The 25,782-nt window shown below is 36.3% G+C and overlaps 1 protein-coding gene across 2 annotated transcripts in view; it reads right to left on the reverse strand.

Annotated features, from left to right (window-relative positions):
- Nucleotides 1-375: 375 nt before the first annotated feature.
- Nucleotides 376-25,782, reverse strand: part of ST8SIA6 (ST8 alpha-N-acetyl-neuraminide alpha-2,8-sialyltransferase 6) — a 171,924-nt gene continuing 146,517 nt past the window's right edge. The window contains exon 8 of one of the 2 annotated variants that reach the window (XM_069547592.1): nt 376-482. The gene's annotated coding sequence lies outside the window, so the exon portion shown is untranslated. The remainder of the gene's footprint in view (nt 483-25,782) is intronic. The other variant, XM_069547589.1, reaches the window with a different exon arrangement.

Genomic DNA, 25,782 nt, shown 5'->3' on the forward strand with positions numbered 1-25,782 from the left:
TTAGGAAAATTAGTGAAGAGTGATGTTCCAGCCACTAATGCTTTCCTTCTCAAAGGCTTATACCTGTGTGTTTCACAGGAGGAGATCATTGGTTGAAGGTTTTCCCTTCACTTTGTCCCTTGGCTGCCCCTAGTGATTTTTGGAACTTCGCAACTTTGTAGCTTCCTTATCTTTGGAATAGGGAGAAGAGGAGAAATGAAGTTAATTCTCCCTAAAATGAAGTAAACTGCTAGCATTCTGGTGGGAAAGATAACTCATGGAATCTCACTGAGGAATCTTGCTATAATCAGTGTTGACAAGCCTGTGCACCGCCTCTGCTCACCGCAACTAAAGAAAACTCACATGCAGCAATGAAGAGCCAACACACACACAATAAAAGAATTAGAAATGCAAGAACTTTATTAGGAGAATCCTCTGTGGAAGGTGAAGAAATGAGGCCACAAGAAGGCAGCAGACTTTGGACCACGATTTGAGCCTGGTACCTGTGATGGGAGGCGAGAGAAGCAGGAGGAAGGAAGATTGAATAGAAGAACAGTAGTGGGTCCTGAAAATTAACTTTCTTCTCTGCACACACTACTTCCAGAAGGAAGGTCTGAGGGAAGACTTGGGCAGGGTTTCATGGGTGTCACACTTTATATCTCATAGGCCATATCTCACTTCCCATCATTATTTGAATTAGTATCTTATTTCCTCAGCTAGCTAGTTAGGGACTTGAGCATAACATCTGTATCTGATTTATTCTTGGAAATGTACAAAGTTGTGACATACTTGCAGGTGTTTAGAGACTCGTAATTGAACTCAAAAATGACTCGAAATGAACTGTAATTTATTTCTGTGGTAATAATCGCTTCTTTGATACATAATGCCTCCTGGTGTGAAGTCAAGGTTTCCTCAGTGACTGCAGTTACTCAGTTGGTTGCCTTTAGTGCTTTTTGAGGACACAGCTTACCGGCCCAACTACATGCTCCTATTTACTTGGGAGCTGAAGTTTTCACCTGCTTCCTAAATTCTTTCTCTTCTTTGACATTGGTATGAGGTTAAGCGAGTTCCACAGGCTGTAGCATAGTAGCCTGCACTTAATTTATACCACGTTTCCCAGTCCATTCAGTCCAGTGTTCCATCTGACATTATACACATATAACATTAATTTTATACATCTATCAACATTTCACTATGCACCTTTAAAGAGTTCAAGTTAGATGTAGAGTTGATACAGACTATAGAAAGTACTTGATAAATATTTCTAGTTTGAATAAATTAAATTCACCTTCCTCCTACAGGAGATTTTGCAGGTTCAGTTTCAAACTACTCAACAAAGCAAATATCACAAAGAAAGTGAGTGACAGGAATTTGTTAGTTTCCCAGCTTATAAAAGTTATGTTTACACACACACTACTGTAGTCTATTAAGTTTGCAATAGTATTATACCTAAAAAAACAAAGGTGCACACCTTAATTTAAAACTGTGCTTACAATGAAGGAAACTATAAGCAAGGTGAAAAGACAGCCTTCAGAATGAGAGAAAATAATAGCAAACAAAAAAACTGACAAATAATTAATCTCCAAAATATATAAGCAGCTCATGCAACACAATACCAGAAAAATGAACAACCCAATCAAAAAGTGGGCAGAAGACCTAATCAGACGTTTCTCTAAAGACACACAGCTGGCTAATAAACACATGAAAACACATTCAACTTCACTGATTATTAGAGAAATGCAAATCAAAACCACAATGAGGCATCAACTCACATTGGTCAAAATGGCCATCATCAAAAAGTCTACAAACAATAAATGCTGGAGAGGGTGTGGAGAAAAGGGAATGCTCTTACACTGTTGGTGGGAATGCAAACTAGTAGCCACTATGGAGAAACTGGGAGAAGAACTGCCATATGACCCAGCAGTCCCACTGCTGGGCATACACCCTGAGGAAACCAGAACTGAAAGAGACACATGTACCCCAATGTTCACTGCAGCACTATTTACAATCGCTAGGATACAGAAGCAACCTAGATGTCCATTGGCAGATGAAAGGATAAGGAAGTTGTGGTAGATATACACAATGGAATATCACTCAGCTATAAAAAGGAACACATTTGCATCAGTTCTAATGAGGTGGATGAACCTGGAGCCTATTAGTAATACTGAGTGAAGTAAGTCAGAAAGAGAAAGACACATACTGTATATTAAAGCATATATATATAATTTAGAAAGACGGTACCAATGATCCTACATACAGGGCAGCAAAAGAGACACAGATGTGAAGAACAGACTTTTGGATTCACCTGGAGAAGGCAAGGGTGGGATAATTTGAGAGAACGCCACTGAAACATGCACATTACCATATGTAAAACAAATGACCAGTTAGTGCAAGTTCAGTGCATGAAGCAGGGCACCCAAAACCGGTGCTCTGAGACAACCCAGACAGATGGCGTGGGGAGGGATGGTTTAGGATGGGGGGACACATGTATACCTGTGGCCAAATCATGTTGATGTATGCAAAAACCATCAAAATATTGTAATTATTCTCCAATTAAAATAAATAACTTTTAAAAATAAAAAAATATTCCACCAAGATCAAAGTTAAATATAACTAAGTTTGAGAATGCTCATTTTGAAATACAAATTTTAGTCTGTGTTCAAGAAACTATCTCATTGTTTGTGCTCATGTTCCATACCTACTGAGACTATTTTTTCTAAGTTATCGTTCATAGAGCTTATGGTTACTAGGTGGGAAGGATGTGGGGAAAGGACAGTTAGGGAGTTTGGGATTGACATGTACACACTGCTATATCTAAAATGGATAACCAGCAAAGACCTACATACAGTATAGCAGAGGGAACTCTGTTCAATATCATGTAACAACCTAAATGAGAAAGAAATTTGAAAAAGAATATATTCATGTATTTGTACAACCGAATATAGCACAACATTGTTAATCAACTATACTCCAATATAAAATAAAAAGTTTAAAACAAAAAAACAAACAAATGTGCTCAGTTGCCTTAGTTGTATCTGCCTCTTTGCGATCCTGTGGACTGTAGTTGCCAAGCTCCTCTGTCCATGAGATTCTCCAGACAAGAATACTGGAGTGAGTTGCCATGCCCTCCCTCCAGGGTATCTTCCTGACCCAGGGATAGAATCCATGTCTCCTGTGTCTCTTGCATTGCAGGCAGATTCTTTACCCACTATCTGGGAAGCCCTAACTTAAAAATACTAGGTTGCTAAAAAAAAAAAGAAAAATGCTAACCACCCTCTGAACCTTCAGTGAGTCTTAATCTTTTTGCAACAGTAACATCAAAAATCAATAATAAAATTTTTTTAAATATTGTGACAACAACTCAGAGACTCAAAGAGAGCAAATGCTGTTGGAAAAAATGGCACTGATAGACTTGTTTGAGGCAGGGTTGCCACAAGCCTTCAACTTGTAGAAAATGCAAATCTGTGAAGCATAATGAAGTGCAATTAAATGAGGTGAGTCCATAGTTCCATTGTGGGCAGGTGATACAGTCTGTGGGAACAGACTACTGGTACACACTCTTGGCCAGTCCAAATGACCTGCCCTCTCAACAATCCTTTCAAAAAATATTGGGTCAGTATTGTTGGGGTGTAGAGTGGCAACCCACTCCAGTGTCCTTGCCTGGAGAATCCCAGGGAGGGGGAGCCTGGTGGGCTGCCGTCTGTGGGGTCGCACAGAGTCAGACATGACTGAAGCGACTTAGCAGCAGTAGCAGCAGCAGCAGAGTTAGTTTTTCCTTTTAAGTCAAAATATAAAAGTTGTTCTTTTAATTACTAAGAATTACCACCCAGAAAGATTCCTAGAAAGAAAGGGTAAGAAGTGATCACTGTTTTTTACAATCTGGTGTCAGTATTACTCATTCCAGTCCAAGGACTCTTTGCAGCATGTACTGCTATTAGTTTGCTAGTAACATTCACAATCAGTTACAAACACAGAAGGTGAGGGATTTCCCTGGTGGTCCACTGATTGAGACTTTGCCTTCCAATGCTGAGGGTGCAAGCTTGATCTCCACTAGGGGAGCTAAGATCCACATGCCTTGGGGCCAAAAAACCAAGACAGGAAACAGAAGCAATATTGTAACAAATTCAATAAAGTCTTAAAAAATGGTTCACATGAAAAAAAAGTCTTTAAAAAAAACACAAAAGGTGGTTTCAGTTCAGTTCAGTCGCTCAGTCGTGTCTGACTCTTTGCAACCCCATGAATTGCAGCACGCCAGGCCTCCCTATTCATCACCATCTCCCGGAGTTCACTCAGACTCACGTCCATCGAGTCAGTGATGCCATCCAGCCATCTCATCCTCGGTCGTCCTCTTCTCCTCCTGCCCCCAATCCCTCCCAGCATCAGAGTCTTTTCCAATGAGTCAACTCTTCGCATGAGGTGGCCAAAGTACTGGAGTTTCAGCTTTAGCATCATTCCTTCCAAGGAAATCCCAGGGCTGATCTCCTTCAGAATGGACTGGTTGGATCTCCTTGCAGTCCAAGGGACTCAACTCTCACATCCATACATGACCACAGGAAAAACCATAGCCTTGACTAGACGGACCTTAGTCAGCAAAGTAATGTCTCTGCTTTTGAATATACTATCTAGGTTTATATACATTTAAACATAACATCTGTGGATTGAACGAAAGATTTCTTTTGAGCAACTATATTTCAGAATGACAGGCATATCATAGAATTATAATGTGTAGCATGTGAAAAGCGGGAAGGAAAACTCAAAACCCTTTTTATTGACGGTTATTTTATTTTAAAAGAAGTATTTATTCTTTCATTTCTCCCCATCACTTGCATCACATCACGAAGTCAAGAGTCAATAAATATTTTTTAGTTCTCACTAAATCATTTATAACACAGAAGACCCATTTCATTAAAGAGATAGAGGCTAAGATTTTCTTAGTTGTCTACAATAAAAAGTAAGTAAGCTGAAGTTTATGAATCCTGGAGGCTCTATAAGCAAAAGCAAGTATATGGACGAAGTCTCTTCTACTGCATGTTTATTTGAGTGTGTAAAATTGTCTCCATCTCATATAGGCGAGAAATTAATTTTCCTATGAACCAAGGAGTACTGCGTCCAGAGAAAACTCAAACATCTTCGGAAATCTCTGAAAATCAGAAACTGCAAATTTCTACTAGCCCAAATCACTAGGTTAAAGATCTGAAGAGTGTGGTTTAAATTCTACATGAGTCCCAACATGGCAATCTAAGGAGCTGTGCAAACCTTTAGACCTTCCAAGTCTGTTGCTTGTGAGAAGCATTCTGCATACAAGAAAGAATCACCCAATAGAAGAGATCCATTTCCAAGCAGCTGTCAGCATTCTGCATTCGACTGGCTACTCTCATTTCTTTCTTTTTTTTTTTTTTTAAACTGCAGAAAATAGCAGCTTACATCAAATTGCTATCTCAGCACCTGAAACTCTGCTAATCCTTTATTTCAGAGCAAATCAGATTTAGCCACAGTGCAAGTTATTAGGAGATCATGGTGATTATGAAACGTCAGTCCCCTGATAGCTATTCTCAGCTAAAAAATAATCACCCTTAAGAAAATATGACTGTGCTCTCTTCCTTCATCCCTCAAATATTTGTTCTGTGCTGAGTGGATGAAGTCAAATAACATATTGAAGAAAATCTCTTGATGGCAAGATTGAGCTGAAGACCTGCATGGCCTGAAACATTATCATTTCACCTCTCGTTCATGGGTCTGATTGAAATGAGCTTTGGAGATGGCAGTGCAGTCCCCAAAGAGCCCTACAGGCTAGTAAATCCATATCAAAAAGTCATCATATATATGAATCCGTGCTGATTTTATGGGACAGCCTGTTTCCATTTAGACAGGTTCAAGGACCACAGAACAGAATCACTTCTCTCCTTGTTCGATTAAAAGTAGAACCATTTTTAACATAATCCTTTACCTGGTTTTTCCCTTCTTACTTTTATTTTCCCAGAGTCATACAAGTTCTGTTTCCTGATGACAGTTAACATTTCACTGTATGTTCACCTTGATTTTCCCTTGCAGGACAGAAGTGTCCTAACTAGGAAACCAGATGATTCAAAGTGCATTCCTCCATGTTGGTGATAAATAAGAATTACAAGGTTCCAACAATAACCAACAACCAGCCTCTAGATTTCATTACATGTTTACGCTATTTACACAATCACTGGATAAATGGTATTCATGTGGAACCGTATCATTTACTCAAAGGGTGTCACATTTCTGCCTATTGATGAATTAAACATTTTTTTGCACTGAATTTCTGGGAAATAAACTGAATTTCATGGGGTTACAGGGTAATAGAAAGAATTGAAAGTTTTTACTTTATACCTTCAGCGTGTGATTGTGTTGGAGAACTCCTAAAGGAGAAGACCAGGTCACTGAAAAATTATTAAGATCTCTAGTAATAATTATTATGACCATAATGGACTATTTATTCATTAAGGACTATTTATTCATTAAAATAGTGAAAGTAGAAGATGGTGATTCAAGGAAGTACTGATTCATACTCTGCAGGGTAAGCCGAGTAGCAAAATGTAACAATATGAGTTTCTGATTCACAAGAAGGTCAGCTGAAATCCTACTTGCCTCCCCTCTTGTTAGCAGCTTTGGCTAAATTGTTTACCTTCTGGGTGTCTCAGTTTCCTTATTTTTAGAATAGTGGCTATAGTGCATATCTGCTTGTGTCTTCCAGAGCACAGCATCCCCTTCTATGTCCCTTCTTGAACTGGGGCATCAGTGGCCAGGTTTTGGCCTAATGCCTGGAGTGGACACTTGACCAAACCTGGACCATCAGATTTCCTCTTGGAAGTTATCCTTCAGATAGAGTAGCAGTCTACAAGTCTCTGCTTGTGGCTGGAACTAGAGAAAGGAGGGGTAGCACATGCAAGGAGAAGCAGAGACAGACAACAGAAAGGAAACCAGGAGCCCTAGAAAAATAAAAGTTAATGTCATTGAGAACCAGGGAGCAAAGACTGAAGAAGTGGCTGTCTTAGGATAGGGGTTAAGAGCAGCCTCTTTTTATCAAAGGGGAAAGTTGGGAGTGGATAAATTAAGAGTTTGGGATTACTATATACATAGTAGTGTGTACATAACATACACATATACACACTACTATATATAAAAGAGACTAGGACCTACGGTATAGCACAGGAAACTCGACTCAATACTCTGTATTTAACTATTAATACATGGGAAAAGAATCTGAAAAAGAAAGGATATACGTATGTACAACTGGATCACTTTGCTGTACACTGAAACTAGATGTAACATTGTAAATTACAACACTGTAAATCAACTCTATTCCAACATAAAATAAAAGTTAAATTAAAAAGAAGTGGCTGTCTCCACATTCAATGGCTTTCCATTTCTTGGTTTAACTCACATATGGGTCTAAATTGTTCTTGAGTGAGACTGTAAATTGCAGTCAATTCCTCTTTTCTGTTTTTTTTTTTAGATTTAAAGTGAATTTCCTGCCAATAAAATCAAAATAGCTATGCCCACTATGGGAATGACAGTAGCTACATATGAGGGTAATTATGAACATTAAGTGATTTAAGTAAAATGCCAGATCAATTACATTCAATAAATGATCCATTGTTATTATGTCACTTTTCCTATGAGTAAAATGGAAATACACTTGCAATAAAGACAAATATTGGAGAGAGGTTTTAAAGTACGTTAATAGAGGCAAATAGTAGGAAATTGGTAGAAAACATAATTGTTCTAATTTATGCTAACATACTTACCAAGTAATCCAGAAAATTCTTTCTCAGTGGCACCGTTAATGGGCCATAGGGATCATGTGTGTGTGTGCCCAGACGAAGATAATACATTTTCATCAACTATCAAATTCAGATTACTATTATAATAAGGGCAGTTAAATATCATCTAATGGAGATTACATTCAATTTCATTACATGCTTATGCTACTTATACAATCACTAAATAAACAGTATTATAAGTTATATTTATGAATGTGAAAAGTTTCAACCCCAACTAAATAATGGGTTAGCCAAGAAGTTTGCTTGGGTTCTTCCATAGGATGTTCTTCCCAGCCTTCCAGCCTGCTCTCTCTGTGCCTTGTGGGCCCCAGGTAACCCAAAAAAAGTTGAGCTAAAGAGGCAAGAGAGGAAGCAGAAAATTAGTCTTGATGATGACATTCAGGAAAGAACTTGGGTTTGGTTCCTAACACAAATAACTGATGAAGTAAAAAAAATTAGAGGCTTCTTAAGTTTTTGAAGGAGTCACAGTGCCAAAGAACTATTAGGAGCCCAGAGTAAAACAATGCCCTTGATTGTTTATTCCTTAATATAGTCCTTCCTCTCCTCAATTTAGATGTGTAAGAAGTAGACTGCAAAAGCAATATATCCCCCAAAGAGGAATTCTACAATACTAACTATATATATATTTACATATAAATATATATTGTGTATAAAACCATTACATTTCATATATTTATATATTATAATTCATAATTTTTATTTCTATTATATATTTCATATATATTATGTAAACCATGTATATATGATATTTTGGGTTGTCCTTCTTTGAGGAGAGAGTGTGTTCTGTGTGTGGAGGAAAACTATGCCAAAAGATGTCTGATTTGTAGGGACTTTCAGCTGCTCACCCAATCTCCTTCTTAGAAAGATGACACTTCTTATTCTTCTGCCTAGGTACGGCCAGGTCACTATGCCCATGATATGTGAGCAGAAGTGCTGGGCACCATATTTCGATCTGGCCCATAAAAAGTACGCAAATCTGCATTTCTCTATGTTTGTCTTTTTCTCTAAATAAATGTGGATAGATGAATTTAGAGAACATGCCTTGAAGACAGCAGAATGCAAAATGCAGTGAGTCAGAGTCTTAGAATTACTATTTGGAAGTGAGTTTCCCACCAATCAGGAACACATATTATTCTTTGTTTTAGAATTTATTTATTAAAGCATAGTTGATTTCCAATGTGTATTAATTCTCACTGTCCAGCACAGTGATATGGTTATAAATGCATATACATTCCTTTTCATTTTCTTTTCCATCATGCTTTGTCACAGGACATTGAATATGGTTCCCTGTGCTATACAATAGAACTTTGATGTTTCTCCATGCTGTATGTAACAGTTCGCATCTGCTAATCCCAAACTCACAGTCCATCCCTCTCTCACACCCCTCCCCCTTGGCAACCACAAGCCTGTTCCCCATGTCTGTGAGTCTGTTTCTGTCTTGCAGATAAGTTCTTTTGTGTCATGTTCGAGATTCTACATACGAGTGATGTCATACGGTATTTGTTTTCTCTTTCTGACTTCTTCACAGTAATGATAATAGTGAACATAGTAATGATAGACATAGTAATGATAATCTCCAGGTCCATCCAAGTTGCTGCAAATGGCATTGTTTCATTCCTTTTTTTAATAGCTGAGTAATAACTCCATTTTATATGTGTACCACGTCTTATTATTCATCTGCCAATGGACATTTAGGCTGCTTCCATGTCTTGGCTATTGTAAACACTGCTGCAATGAACATTGGGATGCATGTGTCTTTTTGCATTATCGTTTTCTTCAGATATATGCCCAGGAATGGGATTGCAGGATCATATGGCAATTTCATTTTCAGCTTTTTGAGGAACTTCCATACTGTATTCCACATTGGCTGTACCAATTTACATTCCCACCAGCAGTATAGGAAGAAACACTTACTATTGACTTAACAAAAACTAGAAATAAACTTCAGTATTGTTGGAAATGTTACACATCTTGAGGTTTGTTTATGATGCTTGCTATCATTACCCTAAATAAGTATCTAACATTCCCAATTCATTTAACTTTTTCATATAATTTTCAGATAAAAGTATGTATGTACTTTTCTTGGATGTACTTTATATCAGAAATTTCCTAAAATGTAAATGGCAAGACAGTAAATATATTCTGCCTAACAATAGTTCATGAAATTAAATACCTGGAGAAATTCATTAGACAAACATTCTGTTTTAGAATTTACATTAATCCAAAGCACAAAAATATGTTCAGCACATCTTTATTATTATTATACACAGATACTAAAATATCAGTAAATAGGCACAGAGTTGTAAGGAAATGATCAATAATGAACCAAATGCATTTTCATAGCTCTTCAAGAATTTAAGCACAAAACATAATTACTGAAATATTTTAACAATATCAGATTTATATTTTAAAAGCAAGCAGCACCAATGCATTTTGTCTCTTTCAAATATTAATATGTAAAAAACTCAGCCATTCTAATATGTCTTTGAAGCCAGTTATTATTAATTTATTTTGAAAAATAACTTAATTCAAGTATAGATTTCTAAAACTTATAGAGTAGTTTATACTGTAACGAAAATAATGTAGGAGAAGCTCTAGGCACCTACTAAAATTTTTCCACTTGGAAATAAAAAAATATAAGACAATCATTTATACACCACAATAAAGTATAAGACAGTTTACAATGTTGTCATGATTAATGTCACGTTAATCATGTCACAACTGTGATGGAAATATAAGTGCAGAGTTGTTTCTTAAAATACATAATAGTGGCTTTATTTCATTAGAGTTATATTTGATGATCAACAGCTTTTGGATTTCTTCACTGACCCATCTCTGTTTCACCTTTTTAAAGGATATAAAAAGAATGCATGTAAAATAATAATAATATAATAAATAATAGCAGCAATGGCTACATGTAGTGAATCCTTATGTCCTTACCACTGTGCTTATCACTTTACATAGATCATTTAACCTTTGACATGAACTGCAGTGATATTTTTTAATCCATCCCCCAAGGCAAAATAAGTAGAAGCAAAAAAACAAATGGGATCTAATTAAATGTAAAAGCTTTTGCATGGCAAAGGAAACCATCAACAAAACAAAAAGACAACTTCTGGAATGGGAGAAAATATTTTCAAATGATACGACTGACAAAGTGCCAATATTAAAAATATTAAATAACTCATACAACTCAGTATCAAAGAAACAAATAAATCAAACAAAAAATGAGCAGAAGACCTGAACAGACATTTTTCCAAAGAAACCATACAGATGGTCAACAGGCATATAAGAAGATGCTCCATGTTGCTAGAGAAAAGCAAACCAAAACCACAATGAGACATCACCTCATATCTATCAGAAGGGCTATCATCAAAAAGACCACAAATAACAAATGTTGGCAAGGATATGGAGAAAAGGGAAGCTTGGTACACTGCTGGTGGGAATGTAAATTGGTGCAGCCACCATGGAAATCAGTGTGGAGAAGGCTCCTAAAAAACCTGAAAACAGAACTACCATATGATCCAGCAATTCCACTCTTGGATAGATATCAAGAAAAAATAAAAACACTAATCTTCAAAAACATACATGCCCTCCAATGCTCACAGCAACACTGTTTATAATATTCAAGATACAGAAGCAACTCAACTGTCCATCAGTAGATGAATGATTAAGGAGCATGTGCTATATATACAATGGAGTACCACTCAGCCATGAAAAAGAATGAAATTCTGCCATTTTCAGCGACATGGATGGACCTAGAGAATATTATGCCTAGTGAAATAAGTCAGACAGAGAAACACAAGTTTCATACAGTATCACTTGTATGTGAAGTCTAAAAAATAAAATGAATGTATATAGTAAAACAGAAACAGACAGAAAGATACAGAAAACAAACTTGTGGTTATCACTGTGGAGAGGGCAGAGGAGATGGGCAAGATAGATTAAGCAGTATAAACTACTATGTATAAAATAGATAAGAAGCAAGGAGGTATCGTGCAGCACAGGGAAATAGAGCCTCTCTCTTATGATAGTTTGGGAGTATAATCTGTAAAAATACTGAATCACTATGCTATACACCTGAAACTAATATTGTAAACCAATTATAATTCAATTTTTTAAAAAAAAACTTTCCCCACGGCCCTGTAGGTAGTACTATTAATACCAGCTGGAAACTCCAGGGGGCGCCACCACATATTGGTCCATGTAAATAATGTCTCTGAGGTGCAGCGTACAGCCTCCAAAGCCATGTGTGGTGGTCCTGATTATTATTCTCACATTTAGAGATGATGAAACCGGGGTCATAAAGGAAGAGGAGAAAAAATAATTTAAGAAAGTGAAACCCATATCAGAGCCTCTCTTTCACGGGTGGTATTAAAATCAATTCATTTTGAAAAGAATGAACACCTGTGCTACTAATAAGTATTAACGCATATAAGTATAAAATTAAAGTTGGAAAGAGTTCATAACCTCTGGTTATTCCTGGACGTGTGCCTTTACATGGATTTTAAACCTTCATCTACCAATCAGCAGCCAGGCATAGTTACAGTGCCTCTTCTGTGTTTCTAGAGCTCTCTGGGCATTTCACTGCATTATACTGTAATTCTTTAACAAGTCAGTCCTCCTCCTAGAATTTGAATTTTTTTCCATTTTTTGGCCAAGCCATGTGGCATAGGGGATCTTAGTTCTCTGAGGATCTTAGTTCCATGACCAGGGATAGAACCCATGCCCCCTGCAGTGGAAGCACAGCATCTTAACCACCAGACCACCAGGGAAGTCCCAAGAATCTAAATTTTTAAAGAACATATTTGCATCCCTATAAGCAGCCCATGATAGATGTTTTACTAGCTTTTGGCAAATTAATGAAAGGGACATTAGATCTCACATAAAACAATGCTACATTTAAAAATTAGTTCTTATAACAACTACATTTGAGAACTAAAACCTCAACACATTTCAGAAAGGAAATGGAGGAAAATGGTATTTGACCATCAAAGACAGCTTTGTAAAAGAATGTCCTTATCGTGAAGTCCCAGGAGTTGAACTGTGTATGGTTACTCGGCAAAAAAAAGCAGTATCACAGACCTCATCCTAAGACAAATTTAAAACTGCAAAACAATATGTTCTCTTACTGTAGTTTGAAGTCCTTGAGTTTGGACTAATTTTAGCTCTTAGATTATTTAATGTTGAAGAAAAAATATTTATTTACAGTTTAGAGGCAACTACTTCCACAAGTTTTTAAGGCATCTTAAAGAAATATTAATAATTAGCTGTATCTAAAATCATTTCAAGATTACCTTGCTTCTAAAATCTCCTTTTTTGGTTTGTTTGTTTATTCTTGTCTTGGATAAAATACTCTTCCCTCATTTGCGGATTTTGGGGGGGATAAAGTAAAGAACTTCAGAGGAAGGGCAGAAAACCCCTAAAAGTACACGTCCTTGAGATCTTTTCTGAGACCTGGCAATTGCTAGTTTAGGGGATGGAGTCATGCTCGTAAATTCAGTGGGCCTGATATGGAATGGAAACACTGGAAACTCAAAGATAAGGACAGCTTTAAGCTTTGAGATCTTGCATATATGAAAAATAAAATATCACTTTCTTCTCAGGAATCTACTTATATGAAGTGTCTGAGGTTAGACTGATGTTTAGTATCAGAAATTCCATTGATGCAGCAACATGGACAGACCTAGAGATATCATACTAAGTGAAGCAAGTCAGAAAGAACGACAAATTCCATATGATATCTCTTGTGTGTGGAATCTAAAATATGACACAAATAAATTCATCTATGAAACAGAAACAGACTCACAGACACTGAGAACAGACTTGTGGTTGCCAAGAAGGGGTTGCAGGGGAAGGACTGGGAGGCTGGGGTTAGCAGATGTAGGCTATTAGTTAGAGAGGATGGATAACCAACAAGGTCCTGCTATATGGCACTTGGAAAGCCAGAGACAAAATGAACCACCTTCACATTTTCTGAAGGCTTACAGGGGTCAGAGACATTTGAAGACTCGAGGATTCTGCTTGGATTCATAGCAGTAACTTTACTGAACAAAATTGTGGAAGAAACCTGTGGACTCCCATCTCTTATCCTCATTTGCATCCAGAGGCTATATAGGCTGTTAAAAAGCCAACTTAAAGTGAATTCTAATAATAATAATTATTTATTATTAGAACAGTCTTTAGACTGAATTTACTGACAAGTCACAATAGCACTTGCTGTTTGACTATATATGCCAAAGGACAGCAAGAACTCTAGAGAACATTATTCTCAGAATCAAGATTCACACACGGACTCAGTGATTATGTATGTAAATAATAGTCTTGTTCTTCATAAAATGGGGGGGACTATCTAACATATTGGTTAAGAGGAAAATTTGTTTCCTGAAGTTCATTACTAATTAAATTGTCCATTTGTTTTTAGAAAATACATGCTGCCTTAGAGTGAAGGATCATGAGATCTTCACTTTACCCTTAAATCAATGGTTGAATTGCACATGAAGGATTACTATTTCTGTTCATTTTCTGTAAGCTGAAATAATTCAAAAGAAAGTTTTTAAAAAGTCATTTCTCCTGTCTTTTGCTTATCAGCTGTATAATCCAGTTCAAGTTACTTGCTGTTTGGAAACCTCAAGGTTCTCATCTTAAAATGAGAATAATGCTGGTAACATCCTCAAAGAACTCAATGAAATAAACAATAACTCAAAAAAGTTAGTAATGACACAAATCTTAAAAGTATTTACTGCTCATGCTTGATCACAGTTTTTGGTTTGGTCAGTTAGAACTAGCTGAGGGCCCACCTACATGACATCCACTATGATAATAAAATATGCTGACGCTATCCATAATAAATAATTGTAAGTGCTCAACGGCATTCAACTTTTGTTAACTACAACCATTATAAAGTGGACTATTATTGAAGTGCTCTGTTTAATTATAAAACAACTACATATGTCCAAAGATACTTATTAAATGAGACTGAATGGATTGGAAATTTGTCAGACATTAAAATTTATCTTGAAACTGGAATTTTTAGCATGTGAAGTTCTCATGAACTTTACCCTCCAATGGGACCAGGTAGCACTGCTCTCCTGAATCTCAGACAAGCAGCCCCAGTGCCAGTAGCATCACTGGAGCCTTCCTTTTCTCCCCTCCAAGTCCATTTTTAATGTGTATTTTTTGTTACATATACTAAATTGTAAATGATATAATGTCCACTTAAAGTTTATTATTTTCAACTGTACATTTAAGTGGCACTAAGTATATTCATAATGTTACATCACCCCCTATAATGTCTATTCCAGAATATTTGCATCCTTTTTGTCACTGGAACAATATTCCAGGGAGGTGGAAATATTACATCTCTAAGTTTTTGAAACTCGAACTTTAAACTTTTGACTAAGTTACATGGTTTAAAGCCCCACTCAATCCTGTTTATGAAATCTAATTTCCAAAAAGTTGGTACTATTTTACATTCAAACTGGACATCTCTGAGAATAAAGGGGGATAAACTAGAACTACTTGGGTAAACTAGGACATATTATTATTAAGAATAAACGTTCAATGAACTATTGCTTCAGTTCATTGCCTTAGGTACCAAGTGGAAGGAAGCTTTCTCTTCAGAAATGTTTATTACTAGACTCTATGACCAGAACCACTATGGTGCTGCTGATACATAGGAAATTTCATGATTCTTAGAAGAGTAAGCTTGGGTAAATAATTAATGGGCAAATATTGTTCTGGGGAGCCATCAGGTTTGGGTTCTTTAGACAAAGTTGGTAAAATATCATTCTAATTACCCCAAAATCAGGAAGCACAGAAAGTCTACTCTAAAGCAAAAAGTCTTAATAGCTATTTATAAGACTTCACACATGAGTAAACATTTCACTTCACATATTGGATGAAAATTAATCAAGTCATTGTCTTACAAGTAAAACAAAGAGTACAGGAGCCTACATATTACATTTTCAGTAACAGAGAAGAGGGATCTGTGTTCAAAACAAAAATGGAAAAGGCATCATTCAAGTAAGACTTGCTCCTGAAGTGAAAGCATCTAATTGTATGAAAAAATTTTAATGTCACACAAGTTTCTTTCCTCTTTGATCAGCAGGATGGTGTACTAAAATTCTCCACAGCTTGAGACAAAGAATGTGAAATTTGGAGTCAAACTATCTGGGCCTGAACTCTAGTTCAGCCACTTAGTCGATGGAAGATTGCTTGCAGCAAAAATGGTTGGATGCCCATCCAAAATCTTTTCTTCCTTGTTCCCAACAAAACTCTGAATTTCTCAGACACACCGCCTGTCTCCCTTCAAAACCATGCTTCCCAGGCATAGGACTTCTTAAAAAGGTTAACTTCAAATTCCCTTTATTCCCTCTGCCAATGACTGGCTCAGGAATGTACATGTGACCAATCTGAACAAATGAGAAACAAGGAAAGTTTTGCTGGGGCTTTGGGTAAAACTCTTCCTCTATCTTCTGGGACAGTGTCAAGAAGTGACTCACAACAGAGGACAAATATCATATGACATCCCTTATATGAGAAATCTAAAAAGAAATGATAAAAATTGAACGTATTTACAAAAGAGAAACTCATAGACTTAGAGTATGAATTTATGGTTACCAAGGGGAAAGTTGGGGGAAGGGATAGTTAAAGACTTTGGGATTGACATGTATACACTGCTTTATTTAAAATGGATAACCAATAAAGACCTACTGTATAGCACAGGGAATGCTGCTCTATGTTATGCGGCAGCCTGGATGGGAGGGGACTTTGGGGGAGAATGGATACATGTATATGTATGGCTGAGTCCCTTTGCTGTACAACTGAAACTATCACAACATTGTTCATCAGCTGTATGCCAATATCAAACAAAAAGAAGTGACTCCTCGTCTCTGGGTATGCACAGATGCACATACAATGCAGCCTGCTGTGCTGCTTTGTTCAATAACCAGTCTTAAGATGAAGTCAACACACAGAAGTGAGCCAGACTAAAGCTCTCTTAGGGAAATGAAGCCAGAACCAAGGTTCTTAGGTTGCCCTATCTTTGGACTTCTATATCCGTGGCCAAGAATTTGACAGAATTTAAGCCAATTCGGTGAGGTTTTTGACATTTATAGCTGAAAGCACTCTGATCTTCCTGAGTAATTTTCTAACCTGTGAAAATCAGATTGACAGCTCCATTGCAACCTTGCAAGAATTCTCAACACAAGTTAAGGTTTATGTACCGTGTTTGATGCAACACAAGTTTTCAGTAAATGATATCAGGCTTGAGGTGCTGCTTGCCTGGAACACTGAGTATCTGCTGTTAACTTTGCTAATAATTAACTTTGGCAAATCTTTAACAGCCTTAATTTCTGATTGCTCGCATTTCCATATCATATAAAACTGGTGATACTAGTCTCCAATGAACACATTTTTATAGATCAGCTTATTCTAAATCTCCTTGAGGTCCCAAGAGACAAGGAATAGAATAATAATGCATTGGTACTATTCGATTTCACTGCACAGTTACATACACATACCTCAAAGCAAATAAAATAGAATCAGGCTGATAACAGAAATTAATTTATCACATTAAATGCTCATTTCAAAAAGAACTCCAGGGAATTTAACATATTGACTATGTCCCAATAAACTTTAAAATGAATATAGTAGAATATGTTAAAATTTACAATGTAAGCCTGAGCCATAATTCCTTAATTTAGAAAAGTAAAAATTTAGAATTTATCAAGAATAACACAATTAAGAAAGACCCAAAGGAGTGAAGGTAAAATCCTAAAATTTAAAATTTTTAGATACTTTCATTTTTCCAAGCAAAACAACATCAACCATAATAAACTAAAGAGAGGATTAAAATATTAATTAAATATACAAGCTTAGGTTATACAGCCTAAACTTGAAAACTTACTCTGATATATGTATACTATGTAACTTTGAGCATGTTTCTTAGCCTCTGTTAGCCTGCTTTCTCATATATGAAGTGGAGATAATACAACCTACCTCACAGATTGGGTTTAAATAAGATAACATAAGCCAAATTCTTATATAGGTGCCAAGTGTGTAATAACCACTGAATTAAATATTTTAATTATATTCTCATAATAAAATTAGTTCCATGGGATCTCACTGACTTGGTAGTCTATTATAGCACCTTGGGTTTAAAAGAACAGGTTCTCATCAAAAAGAATGAAGTAATGCCATTTGCAGCAACATGGATGCATCTAGAGACTGTCATTCTGAGTGAAGTAAGTCAGATAGAGAAGCAGCAATACCATATGACATCCCCTATATGTGGAATCTAAAAATACAAAGGAACTTATTTGCAAAAGAGAAACAGACTCACAGACTTAGAGAATGAACTTATAGGTGCCAGGAGGAAGGGTGGGGGGAAAGGAAAGGATAGTTAGGGAGTTTGGGACTGACATGTACACACTGTTATATTTAAGACGGATAACCAATAAGGACCTGCTGTATTGCACAGGGAACCTGTTCAGTGTTATGTGGCATCCTGGATGGTAGGGGAGTTTGGGAAAGAATGGAAACATATATGTATATGGGTGAGTCCCTTTGATGTCACTATCACAACACTGTTAATTGGCTATATCCCAATATAAAATAAAAAGTTAAAAAAATTAAAAAACAGGCTTAAATTTCAGATGGGCAAAGGGAAAGCCTCAAAAATATTCCCAGCAACTCCAAGAAAAGACAGGTGGCAAACACTATAAACACATTATTGACCAGATACGTATTTATGTATTAATTTGTCTTTTGTTATCCAAATGTTATTGACTGGAGTGTTTCAATATTCATATATATATATATATAACAAATTGCTGTCCACAGGCATTAGTTTCTGCAAAAATCCCCTGGTCAATTATGTACAAAAATAAAATCATATAGGAATTTCTCCTTTTGGATAAGATAGAGTAGCAGGTACTGGATTTAACTTCCTGTCTGAAACAACTAAAATATAGACAAAATGAATGAAACAATGGTTTTCAGACACTGGACGTTAAGCAGCTCCAGATGGTGATCCTAGAGAAAAGGGGATGCAAATCAGGCAAGTCCTACAACTCCCCTAACTTACTGCCAAATGCTTTCTAGGCCACAGCAGAGGGAGGGGAAAACTCAAGCAGAGTCCAGTGGATTCTCTGAGTAGATAGATGTTATAGATTCAGGGGCCTGGGGATGCCCAGGTGGATACAGAGTGGAGAAGGCTTCACAGAGAGAAACCTCTGCAGTGTGCTCCGTCTACAGCTGAGGAGTGACAAGCACATTTAAGGGAGGAAATTACCTGAATCTGGGGAGAGAATCACCAGAAAAGAGAAGGAAAAAGTCCTGAAACTTGAAAAGACCAGGAATAATTCACGTTCTCACCAAATAGAAAGGAAAATCTTGTAATTCATGAGACGCTGAGTAGAGTCTATGATAAGTGCTGCTATGATTCCAACTAATGAAGACTAAAAGTAAGTCTCTAGAAAAAACATACTCTTTATAGGTAACTTAATCTCTTCCCAGAAAAAGATCTTAAGACATTTATAGGATACCAAAATATTTAATACACACCAAAACAAAATGTACAGTATCCGGCATTCAATAAAAAAATCATCAGATATTTGAAGAAGCAGGAAAATACAACTCAGTAGAAACAGATTCAAGAATTACAAAGATTATAGAATTAGTAGAAAAAGACACTGAAAGGGTTATAAGTATATTCCACATGTTTCAGAAGTTAGAGAAATAAACACACAAGCACACTAAATATAGACATGAAAGGTATAAAAAGACACAAAGCTTCCACAATGTTTAAAATGATAAATATACTAAATAAGATTAATACCAGATTAGAAACAGTAAACTAAAAAGTAGTGAATTTGAAGATGGAATAGAAACTATCCAAAGAAAAACAGACCCTCCTCCCCAAAAATAAAGTGGTAAGACAAAAAAATATTTGAAAATAATTGAATAACTACCCAAACTTTCCAAATTTCATGAAAGCTGTTAAGTCCACAGATGCAAGATACTCAAAGAACTCAAGGACAAGAAAGAAAATTATACCAAATCACATACTAATAAAACTGCTTAAAACTAGTGATAGAAAGAAAAAATTAAAGTAAACCAGATGGAAAAATGAAACATCATGAACGTGGGAACGAAGGTAAGAATGACAACAAACTTCTCATTGGAAACAATGCAAGTCACAAGGGAGAGGAGCACTACCTTTAAAATACTAAAAGAACATATACTGTCAGTTCAGTTTTAAAAAAAGATTTTAAACAATGGAGAAATATACATGTCTTCAAAAACTGTATAAAAACTGAAGGAATTTATCACCAGCAGTCCAGTCCTATAAGAAATATTAAAGGAAATCCTTCAGAGAAATAATATTCATTGAAAATGCAGATTTACACAAAATATAGAGTACTGAAAAGGATAAGCAGGTGGATAAATACTAAATATTTTCTTTAAAAAAACTTTTAAAGGTAACTGACAGTTTAAAACAAATAAACAAAAAATACAATATAGCACAGTGCAGTTTATAATATATGTAGAAGTAAAATGTGTAAGGTTAAATCTAAATGATATAGACACATGAATGAAAGGCAGATGTTCAGTTTAAATAAAAAACATAAGAACCAAAATTTGCTGTCTATAAGAAAACAACTTGAAGTATAAAGAAACAAATAAATTCAAGGTAAAATGATATGCTAAGAGATATGCTAATTATATAACTAAAAATAGCTGGAGTGGTTATAATAATATCATAGTATATAATATAATATGAATATACATATAATATATAATATAATATTACTTGGGATAATATAATATATATAATTAATATAATATAATATTACTTGGGATATAGAGGATATCAGAGAATATAATATTACTTGGGATAAAGAGGATAATTTCTGAATGATAATAAGGTTATTTATCAAGAGAACATAACAACCCTAAACATTTAAGCACCTACTAATAGAGGTACAAAATACACAAGGCAAAAATGGATAAAATTGCAAGAAGAAACAGTTAAGTCCACAGTTATAGTCAAGGATTTAACACTCTTCTCTCACTAACTGGCAAAACGAGTACACAGAAAATAAAGACATGGAAGATGTAAACAATAATATCAACTGAGCTGATCTAACTGACATTAGCAAAACACTCCACCCAGCAACATCACAATATACATTCTTTTCAAGTGCACAGAGAAAAGCTTACCAAGAAAGACCACTTTCTGGTTCATAAAAGTCATAATAAAGTTAAATGGATTTACAAAGTATATTCATTGACCATACTGAAATTAATCTAAAGTAATCTACAGTAGTATTATCTGGAACAGTTCAGGAATATTTGAAACTAAATAACATATTTCTAAATAACCTTTGGTACAAAGAAGAAGTGAAAAGTCAGTCAGAAATTATTTCTGAATTCCATGAAGAACAAAACATGTCATGTCATATCAAAATTTGTGGAAAGCAGCTAAAGTTTTTGGAGGAAAATCTACAGCACTTAACTCCCATGTTAAAAACAAAAATAGGTCTCATATTAATTACCTTAAGCAAATATAAAAATTAAGGTAATTAAGTTTTTATAGTTGAAATCCAGTGACCCTTACTTCACACTATGAACACACACATAATTAACTCAAAGTGACTCAAGATTTAAATACAAGAGTCAAAGCATAAACCTTCTAGAAGACAACAGGAAAAAATTTTAGTGACCATGGGTTTGTCAAAGAACTCTTAAATTTGAAACAAGAAGCACAAACTGTAAAATTAAATTATCACTAAATTAAACTTTAGTGATACTATAAACTTTTGCTATTTAAAAGGCACTATTAAGAAAAGGTAAACCACAAACTGAAAGTAGTTACAAAACATATCTGACAAAAGCTTTGTATCAAGGATTTTCTTAGAAGGCCATAATAAAGCAATTCAATCAAAAAAAATGGTCAAAGTATTTGAACAGTCACTTGACCAAAGAAGATACATAGAAAGCAAATAAACACCTGAAAAGATAATTATAAAGAAAATTCAAATTAAAGTAAGGAGAAACAATTATATACCCAACAGAATGTTTAAAATTTAAACAAGACTGAACATATACAATTTTATCAAAGATATAAAGTAACCACAACTGGTATAGACTGCTGATAGTTATGAAATGTTACAACTTTGGAGAACAGTTTGGTATTTTTAAAAAGTATTAGACATACACTGACCATAGACTCAGCTGTTCCAACCCTACATACTGGCGCCAAAGAAATGAAACCATGTGTCCACACGAAGACTTGTGCATGAATGTCCAGGAGAGCAGTATTTGTAACAGCCAAAAGCTGGAGCCAACTAAAACATGCATCAGTGGGTGAATGGATGAACAAATTGTACATCCATAGACTAGAACAGATTTCTAGTCAATAAATAGGGGAATAAACTATTGACGCACAAACAAGTGTGAATCTTAATATTATTATGCTAAGTAAAAGAAGCATAAGAAAACATTTTGGGATAATAGATATGTATAATATCTTGATTGTGAAGATGGCTTCCTGGTGAACATATGTCTTTAAAGTCAAACATGGAGGTTTGAATGTTAGCCCTACTCTTACAATGTAACCTTACAAAAGCTACTTACCTGTTTGAGTCTCATCTTCTATATTTGTATGTTATGCGAGAATAAGAACATATGTATCAAAGGCTTGTCTTATTAAACATGATATCACATATAAGTAACCAGCACAGTACTTGTTAGTCGACTCTGTGTGACTCTGTGGGCTGTAGCCACCAGGCTCCACTGTCCATGGAATTCTTCAGGCAAGAATACTGGAGTGGGTAGCCATTTCCTTCTCCAGGGGATCTTCCCAACCCAGGGATCAAACCTGGGCAGCATAGTACTTGGCACCATATAAATGTTCACTTCCTTATGTGTATTTTTTTTTTTCTCACTCATTTGTACCATGTCTCCCCTTCTGTGGTGGCTCAGATGGTAAAGAATCTGCCTGCAATGCAGGAGACCCAGGTTCAAACCCTGGGTTGGGAAAAGCCCCTGGAAAAGGAAATGGCAACCCACTCCAGTATTCTTGAATGGAGAATTCCATGGACAGAGGAGCCTAGTTGTGGGCTACAGTCCATGGGGTCACAAAAAATCGGACAGGACTGAGCAACTTTCACTTTCACTTTCCCCTTCTGTAAAACATACCTCCTTAGCACTATTTTTTTCTACCACAGGATGTCTGTCCTCTCCCTCTTGGAACAAAAGAGAAAATATGTTATTTTAGAACTTTTACTCTTTTTAAATTAATATGTTATTCATTCTGGATTTCCTTGGTGGCTCAGACGGCAAAGCGTCTGTCTACAATGCAGGAGACCTGGGTTCGATCCCTGGGTCGGGAAGATCCGCTGGAGAAGGAAATAGCAATCCACTCCAGTACTCTTGCCTGGAAAATCCCATGGACAGAGGAGCCTGATATGTTACAGTCCATGGGGTCGCCAAGAGTCGGACATGACTGAGCAACTTAACTTTCACTTTCTTTCATTCTATGTTACTTTAACTTCGCCTTGGATTATGAGCTGTTAATCAGGCTCTTCATTTATGGCCTGCTTGGTAGCTGCTGTCCCTCCAAGGTCGTTTCCTTGTATTTTTTATTTTATCCCTTCATTTCCCATTTTATCCCTAAATCCAGTCCCATTTCCCCCTCCTAATTAGGCACTCTTCTAGCATTTAATATATGTCTTTGAATATGCATGTACATATATGCTGCTGCTGCTAAGTCGCTTCAGTGGTGTCTGACTCTGTGCGACCCCATAGATGGCAGCCCACCAGGCTTTCCCGTCCCTGGGATTCTCCAGGCAAGAACACCGGAGTGGGTTGCTATTTCCTTCTCCAATGCATGAAGTGAAAAGTGAAAGTCACTCAGTCGTATCCGACTCTTGGTGATCCCATGGACTCCAGCCTACCAGGCTCCTCCGTCCATGGGATTTTCCAGGCAAGAGTACTTGATTGGGGTGCCACTGCCTTCTCCATGTACATATATATGTATGTGTATATGTAATATATATATGTGTATGTGCTTTAATACATATTTTAATAGCATTGTGCTATAACTTTTATTTTCCCCTTTATGCTGTATTGTAAGGATTTATCCTAGTTCTATACACATCAGTAAATTGCTTCTAATTGACAGCACTGTATTCCATACTATGTATTTATCAAAATTAACTCATGTACTCCCTTAGAGAAGGATACCTGGGAGACCAACTTCCTGCTACTGCAAACAATATTGAAATAAGTATCTTTTAAAAAATATTTTATGTTTCTGATACTGTTTTTTTAAAGTATTTATTTGGCTGCACTGGGTCTTAGTTGTGGCACATGGGATCTAGTTCCCTGACCGGGGATTGAACCCAGGCCCCCTGCATTGGGAGGGCAGAGTCTCAGCCACTGGATCACCATGGAAGTCCCTGAAACAAATACCTTAACACTTGTCTCCTTGTGGACCTACAAAGGAAGTTCTCTGAGTCACAGATGTGAAAGGTGGGATTGCTGGGCCATTCAGTTCAGTTCAGTTGCTCAGTCATGTCCGACTCTTTGCGACCCCATGAATCACAGCACGCCAGGCCTCCCTGTCCATCACCAACTCCCGGAGTTCACTCAAACTCATGTCCATCGAGTCCGTGATGCCATCCAGCCATCTCATCCTCTGTCGTCCCCTTCTCCTCCTGCCCCCAACCCCTCCCAGCATCAAAGTCTTTTCCAATGAGTCAACTCTTCGCATGAGGGGGCCAAAGTACTGGAGTTTCAGCTTTAGCATCATTCCTTCCAAGGAAATCCCAGGGCTGATCTCCTTCAGAATGGACTGGTTGGATCTCCTTGCAGTCCAAGGGACTCTCAAGAGTCTTCTCCAACACCACAGTTCAAAAGCATCAATTCTTTGGCGCTCAGCCTTCTTCACAGTCCAAATCTCACATCCATACATGACCATAGGAAAAACCATAGCCTTGACTAGACGGTGAGGAAGCAACAATTAGAACTGGACATGGAACAACAGACTGGTTCCAAATAGGAAAAGGAGTACGTCAAGGCTGTATATTGTCACCCTGCTTATTTAACTTATATGCAGAGTACATCATGAGAAACGTGGACTGGAAGAAACACAAGCTGGAATCAAGATTGCTGGGAGAAATATCAATAACCTCAGATATGCAGATGACACCACCCTTATGGCAGAAAGTGAAGAGGAACTAAAAAGCCTCTTAATGAAAGTGAAAGTGGAGAGTGAAAAAGTTGGCTTAAAGCTCAACATTCAGAAAACTAAGATCATGCTGGGCCAAAGGACAAATAAATAATTTTACTACCTCAGTACTTTGAGACTGCTTTCCAAACTGGTTGAATTAATGGTCTTACAAATTCTTAGCAATATAATAAATAGATCTCATTTTTATTTTTATTTCTCAGATATTAGTAAGTTTGAGCATCACTTTCCATTCTTATTAGATGCTCAGCTTTTCTCTTTGTAGAGCACATTCTTATTCTTTATTCATTTTTATATTGAGCTTCTCATCTTTTATTTGTTGATTTGTAGTTCCTGGAATGTTTCTATATTAATGTCATTAATTTTACACATTGCTAAAAGCTATGCCGGTCTGTCACTGCCTATTAGCTTTGTTTAAGGTGTTGTTCACTGACTAGAAATTCTTCATTTTAACACAGCCATAGTCATCATTTCTTAACCTAATTAAAAATTCTTTTGGGGTTATGTTTAAAGAGAACAGCCCCTTACCTATATCTTGCTCTATTAGCTTTGCAGTTTTTCCTTTAAACTCTCTTTAATCTACCTAGAGTCCAACTTTTTCAATGTATTATATAATGTATTATAGAAATGTATAATGTGCATTGTATTATTGTATTATTATTGTATTGTATTGCATTGTATTATTATTGTAAAAGTGCAGTGTATTATAGAAATTTATCTTTTTCCATATCA

The sequence above is a fragment of the Ovis canadensis genome, chromosome 13 (genome assembly GCF_042477335.2).
Source record: "Ovis canadensis isolate MfBH-ARS-UI-01 breed Bighorn chromosome 13, ARS-UI_OviCan_v2, whole genome shotgun sequence".
NCBI lineage: Eukaryota > Metazoa > Chordata > Mammalia > Artiodactyla > Bovidae > Ovis > Ovis canadensis.